The following is a 7,500-nucleotide window of genomic DNA, read 5'->3' as shown; positions in this document are numbered from 1 at the left end:
ATTCAGACATTTTCAAGGTGAAAATGTCTGAATATATACACAATACACACACTATGCAATGAAGCGATAAGGGTTAACCATTTCTGGCTGTCGAGTTTTGCTTTGTAGGTAACCTTCGCCCTCGTGCAAAGACAGACTTACTTAAACGCCTTTTACTTCCTTTAGGATAAGTTTACTGCAATAAATGGAACCAAGGTTTTAACATGCGCCGGGCCTCCTTTAGCCATAATAAAACATGTAACTCACTGTCGACTGTTCCTCGCAGCTTATTTGTTGCTTTTTATGTGAAGGACTGAACCAGTTGACGCGAATGACTAAGAGAATAGAGATTACCTTACATCGTATGCTGTTAGTACAGCAATATTAAAAATTCAGATCTAGTGAATTAAAGGCCTCCGAAGAAGAAACATGGGTTTCTTTAATGTGATGCTCTTAAAGACTTGGAAGGGAATTCATTAGTAATATCTTCATTTTCTCCCTGATGGCGAGGTCAAAATAAAAAAAAAAAAAAAAAAAAAAAAGAGAGAGAGAAAGAGAGAGAGAGGGAGAGAGAGAGAGAGACAGAGACACAGAATAATATTCAGTACTCTGTATCACATTTATACAATTGTTGATTAATACAGTGCAGTGTGTATGTACATATGATTCACCATAGTCTTGGATCACGTGTTGGACTCGTGATCGACAGTTATCACCCTCACGAATGAGAGCTCATGGCCCGATCTATAGCTCATGTTGTGACTTCACACACACACACGCGCGCGCGCGCTATCTGGACGAGACTCGACTTGGATCAGTGAATTAGCGGGCGAGCGTGGTACTACTACACCATCGAGCCATATGTGTGTGTGTGTGTGTGTGTGTGTGTGTGTGTGTGTGTGTGTGTGTGTGTGTGTGTGTGTGTGTGTGTGTGTGTGTGTGTGTGACTCACCATGGTCTTGGATCACGTGTTGGACTCGTGATCGACAGCTATTTCCCTTCCGGAAGAGAGCTCGGAGCTCATATATGACCGATCTATGGGTAATGCTGTGACCTTACGCGTACATACACACACCCAACTCCCCACCCACGAGAGTTGGAGTAACGACTTGCAGAGCAGCGATACTGAAATTATTTCAGCACTGGGCGGGATTCGAACTCGAACCGCCGTAGAGGCGGCCATCTAGTCGTGTGTGTGTGTGTGTGTGTGTGTGTGTGTGTGTGTGTGTGTGTGTGTGTGTGTGTGTGTGTGTGTGTGTGTGTGTGCGTATGTGTGCGTGCGTGTGGGGGGGATGTAAGCATGTGTATGAGCGCTGAACGCACACGAAAACGTACACATGCATTCGCACACATGTGCACAAAAGACGTACATTGTAAAACATATGTAGATCATTTACATAATCCTTTCATATGAAGTGACAACGTTTTCCTGTTCATATTCTGATGCAAATCACAGATTTCGTATATCAAATTATAAATTTCACATTCTCGTTGTCAAAAAATATATATGAAAATTTTAATTTCGTTCATATTTTTAAAGAGAAAATCAGGCCTAATTAATTACTTCTGAGATTTTTTTTTCACTATCTAGCTTCAATTGGGAATATCTATTTTTATTTTCTTGTAAAATAATTTTTGTTTTTATATCTGAATTTACATAATCGGGTCTTGTTATTGATAGTCTTGCAAAATAAGACATCAGAGACATAAAAAAAAAAAAAAAAAAGTGGTCGTACGGGGTCCGATGTCTGATCTCCGGGCCAAGTCTGAGTCATTTCCTCTCAACCTCATCTTTTCAATTTAAGAGATCAGACAACCGGTGCTTGTTCTCTTCCTCCACTTCCTCCTCCTTCACTTCCTTCTCCTCTTTATCTTCTTCCTCTTCCTTTTCTTCTTCGCCCTCCCGTCCTCCTCCTCTTTCTTCTCCTCTCCTCCTCACTATGGTTATAGGTAAGCGTATGGTTGAGTGGAAGGTTTCTTCAAGGTTAATCTCTTCGATACGATGAGGCGTACGTGGGTATACGTGGATGCCGACGTCGCCGTCTTGATTATATTTTGTAGTTGTAGATGAGTGATTCCCGAATTCTGTGAATCGTTTTGATCATGTTTTCTGTGTTTATTATTACTTAGAGTGAAAGGGAACGAATGATACAACAGTGACTTTATATTTTATAACGCGAGTAGTGTGATGCATCGTACGTTAGGCATCCGATGCTGCGAACGAGAACTCGACTCGTATTAGAGACATGTGGATGAAGGTGAAACTGGGAAGGGGGATGTGGGTCTTTGTAAGTGCATATGGGCATGGTAGTGAGAAGAGTGTAGTGGAAAGGGAGGCTTTTTAGATAGATTTAAATGAGTGTATAGAGAGTTTAGGGAGAAATATCAGTGTAGTGGTATTGGGAGATCTGGGAGACAGCCCAAGGGAGTGGTTGTGAAGTGTGGAGTGCCATGAAAAAACGTAGTGGAGAGATGATAAAGGAGATGTGTCTAGAGAGCTGATGATAGCAAATACAGTGTTTAGGATGAAAGGGTAGTATATAGGGCTTTAATGGACTATATAGTGGTAACCAGGATAAGAGTAGAAAGAGTTTTGGATGTACATGTTCTAAGGGGAGAGAGTGGGGGGGATATCATATCATTTTTTGGTGGAAGGTATGTTGAGACTACAGGATATATGGAGAAAAAGGAAAAGGACAGAGGGTAGGAAGGTGTTTACAGTAAATTGCTTAAGTGAAAAAGAAAAGTAGAAGTACAAGAAGAAGCTGAGAGAAGAGTGGGAGGGAGTAAAGGATAAAGTAGAACTAGAAGTGGAGGAGGAATGAGGATGTTTCAAGGAGGGAGTCACAAGGTGTGTACAGATGATGTGTGGAACAAGGAGGAAATAGAATGAAAGGTAGTGAGCGGTGGGATGATGAAACAGAAAATTTCAGAAAAGAAGAAACGAACATTCACAGATTGGTTACAAAATAGGACGAGAGAATCATATGAGGGGTACAAAGAAAAGATAAAAGAAGTAAGGCATAAGGTAAAGGAGGTAAAGAGGAGAGCAGATTTGAAATGGGACAAGATGATGACAGAAAATCTTGAAAGTAATAAAAATATCTTTTGGAAGGAAATTAAGAGAGGAAGAAGAGGCGAATCAAGTAGAGAAGAAAAGGTAAAAGGTGCAGATGAACAGATGATGATAGGAGAGAGGGGAGTAAGAGGAAGATTGGTGGAGTATTTTAGGGAGTTGCTAAATGTGAAGGAGGATAGGGAGGGAAAGGTAGTAGCAGCGGCAAGTGCTGAGAAAATTACAGTGATGAATGAGGGAAATGGAAGAGAAATAAGGAAAGATGAGGCGAGACCAGTTATCAAATGAATGAGAGCAGGTAGGGCACTTAGGTTAGATGTGTGTCATACGGAGTGTCTAAAAAAGGGAGGTACAGTGATGGTGGACTGGCTGGTTAAGATGTTTAATGCTTTTCTAAAAGAGGGCAGAGTGCCGGAGGACTGAAGGAGCGCCTGTATAGGTCCGCTTTATGAGGGAAACGGGGACAAGTGTGAGGGTAGTAGTTTGAGAGGGATCAGTTTGTTGAGTGTAGTTGGGAAGGCTTATGGGAGGGTTTTCATTGAGAGTACTAGGAGTGAAACAGAACGAGTGATTAGTGAAGAACAGTGCGGGTTTAGGGCAGGTAGGGGTTGTGTGGATCAGATTTTTGTGACAAGATAGATATGTGAGAAAGCTTTAGAAAAAGGTAAGGATATTTTTTGGGCCTTTATGGATTTGGAAAAATCTTATGACAGGGTAGACAGGAAGGTACTGTGGGTGGTATTGCAGATATATGGGATAGGAGGAAAGCTGTTAAGAGCAGTGAAGATTTTTTACAAGAGTAATAGAGCATGTGATAGAAATGGAGAGAGTGAGTGGTTTGAGGTAAAGATGGGGCTTCCCCAGGTGTGTGTCACGTCGCCTTGGCTGTTCAATTTACACATGCATAGGTTGGTGCGAGAGGTAAATGCAAGTGTCAGGGATTGGAGATGGTTAAAGAAAATGGAGAAAAGTGGGAGGTGAGCCAGCTGTTGTTTGCGGACGACACTGCGCTTGTATCAGGATCAGAGGAGGGGTAAGGATGTTAGTGTAGGACCTTTGGAAGGTGTGCAAAAGAAGTAAGTTGAAGATAAATGTGAGTAAAAGTAAGGTGGTGAGATCTACAAGGGGAGAGGATGGCAGAAAATTGAAAGCGAGTTTTAAGGGAGAGAGACTGGAGGAAGTGGAGAGTTTTAGATACTTGGATGCGAATGTGGCGGGAAAGGGAGGAGTGGAGGTGGAAGTAGAATTTAGATTAGAAGCAATTCAATGCCTTGCGGATTAAAAAGTGTAATGAGAAACATACATTTAGGAATTGATGCTGAGAGGAGATTGTATGATGGGGTGATTGTGCCAACAGCACTGTACTCGTATGGGCAAGAAACATGGAATATAAGAGAGAAAAAGAGGAAAATTTTAAATGTGTTTGAGAAGAAATGTCTGAGAAGGCTGGATAGAGTGAGAAACGAGGCGTGGAAGAGAGCGGGGATGAAAAGGGAGTTGAGAGACAGGGTTGATGAAAGAGTATTGGGATGGTTCGGACACATGGAATGAATGAGTGAAGGAATATTAGTAAAAGAGGTGTGGAAGGTAGAGGTAGAAGGAGTGAACATGAGGGGGCGACCAAGGATGAGATGGATGGATGTGGTAAAAGGGGCACTGGGAAAGAGGGGAATGTCTGTTGAGGAAGGGAGGAGACAAAAGATAGAGGTGAGTGGAGAATGGTTGTGTATGGATGATGTTGTGAAGCAAGGAAGGGGGAGGGGGAGGGATGGGGTGGGGGATGGGGGGGGGAGGGAGTATGTGTGAATGATATTCTAACGCAGGCCAAAGGGATTTCTCTCCGTCCTATTTTTTTTTCGGTATGAGGGAACGGAGAGGGAGGGGTCGCCGATTTAATGAAGCGGCCTGCTGTGGATGTGCTATGTCTTGCTGTATTGCTTCTGACCCAGGGCCAAGAAAAGAGTGAGGGAGGAGTGGTGAATGGGAGTGGAGTATGTGGGGGTGTAATGGGTGGGAGTGGATTTATGCCTTTGACTTTGGCTACCTCACTTATAAGCGGGGAAAAGCCCTTGGTATATGTACAGTATCATTGTTATCACTATTATCATTATCAATCTTATTATTATTATTATTACTATTATTATTATCACTCTTACTGTTATTGAAGTTTACGATGATAAGTTCCAAGAGATGACACTAAATAATATGACCATTTCTGACTGGTGAATTAAAGGATTCTTTCAACTGATATTCAACAGAAAAGTAAAATAAAATGTTTCACATTCCAACTACTCTTAATATCAAACGATGACAAAGTAATTTAATTCTGATGTTAAAAGATCACAATTTCTTTGACTTTTAGAAAAATAATCTGAATTTTTGAAAAAAATAAATAATCCTCAGGTTTAAGTAATGATTTTTTTCACAATTTTTTACAAAAGAATTTTCTGTATTAATCACTTTTCTTTTTTTAATCACGCAAACATTTTGAAATGAAGTTAATTAGAAAAATAATTTCAAAGAAAAGCGTATCTCTTTGTCCATATTAAAAAAAAATCACGTTTTAATGAATATATTAACTTTGTATACATATGGAAATACATAGATTCATTTAAGGACAACTTACACGTGTATACTTGTGAACACATACACATACATATATACGCTCATGCGCGCGCACACACACACGCACACATATCGGGTAATACTTGTAGAGGTTTGGTCTTCTAGCAAGTGAACCAAGACCATATATTTATATATATATATATATATATATATATATATATATATATATATATATATGTGTGTGTGTGTGTGTGTGTGTGTGTGTGTGTGTATAAGTACACGTATAATACATATTTATATACATTTATTTATAACACAAATACACACTCATATATATATATATATATATATATATATATATATATATATATATACATATATGTATATATATATGATGAAGGTGGAAAAAGAAGTCACGTGTCTAGTTCCGAGTTCCTGAGTTTATTCCTGACCGTTCTCGCTCTATGCTTCTTCAGAGGAATGTGAAGAAGCATAGAGCAAAACCGGTGAAGAATAAACTCAGGAACTCGGAACTAGACCCGTGACTTTTTTTTCCACCTTCATCAACTTATCACAGTGTACCAGCATATATATATATATATATATATATATATGTATATATATATGTGTAAATATATACATTTATATATATATACATATATATATATCACAGGTGAGAAATGTAGTAACACATTTATAAATCACAACTAACACCACAGTCGGACGAAAGAAAAAGTTGTGTAATCGAAATATATAGTTCCGCTTACACAACTTTTTCTTTCGTCCGACTGTGGTGTTAGTTGTGATATATATATATATATATACATATATATGCAGAAAAAATCACCAAGGAAAATAAAAATATGACCGAGCGCTTTCGTCCATTTAGACATCGTCAGGGTACATACAATGATGATACAAACATGAGTACATATACAAAGTGTGAGTTCATGAATGGGAACAGGAAAAGGTCGTGTGGGAGTCTCTCATGGTTAACCATTTGCGGCAGCGGACGTTTGGGCCACCACTCTTTTAACAATAGAATTATCAATCTTATATATTCCTTGACTTAAATCTAAAGATGTTGCCAAATTCATCTTTAATCAGACTGGATTATATTATATTTCTAGTCTAATATGTCTTACTTCTAACAATTTGTTTGTCACCCTTCCAATTAATGCAATGATTAAAATCCCTTAAATAAACAAATAAATCTGACTTTTAGAGCATTTGCCAAAATTTTTACATGGAACTGAATAAATACATCCTTCTTCCTTCTCAGGAGAGTTTTCAATTCAATATAAAAATTGTGGCAAATGTATATTATATATATATATATATATATATATATATATATATGTATATACATATATATATACATATATATATATATATTATATATATATATACTGTATATATAATATATATATATACATATATATATATATATATACATATATATATATATATATATATATATATATATATATATATATATATATATATATATATATAATTTGTTATAGTGAAACCAAATTAGAAATACGGATATCCAAGTGGGAAGTGGCAGATATAGTATGCGGACAAGATATTTTGGATGTATAAAGTAAGGAGGTGTGGTGATGGTGGAAAAAATAAATTAACGATGTTGATCTGGAAGAAGAAAAAAAGTAGAAAAAGAAAAAGAATAGTTAATATGAAGGTAATATTTGAGGGGACTAGTAAAAGAAACATTGTGGTAACATGTGTCTAATCCTAAAACAAGAACATGATCCATTCCTGACAATTAACATGGATGTGTGTATGTGTGTGTGTGTATTTACCTAGTTGTATTATACGGGAAGGGAGCTATGCTCGTGATGACCCGTCTTTGTATCTTT

This window comes from Oratosquilla oratoria, chromosome 37, assembly GCF_046742065.1.
Source record: "Oratosquilla oratoria isolate Oo_2021 chromosome 37, ASM4674206v1, whole genome shotgun sequence".
NCBI classification, from domain to species: Eukaryota; Metazoa; Arthropoda; class Malacostraca; order Stomatopoda; family Squillidae; genus Oratosquilla; species Oratosquilla oratoria.
This window is presented reverse-complemented; position numbering follows the sequence as displayed.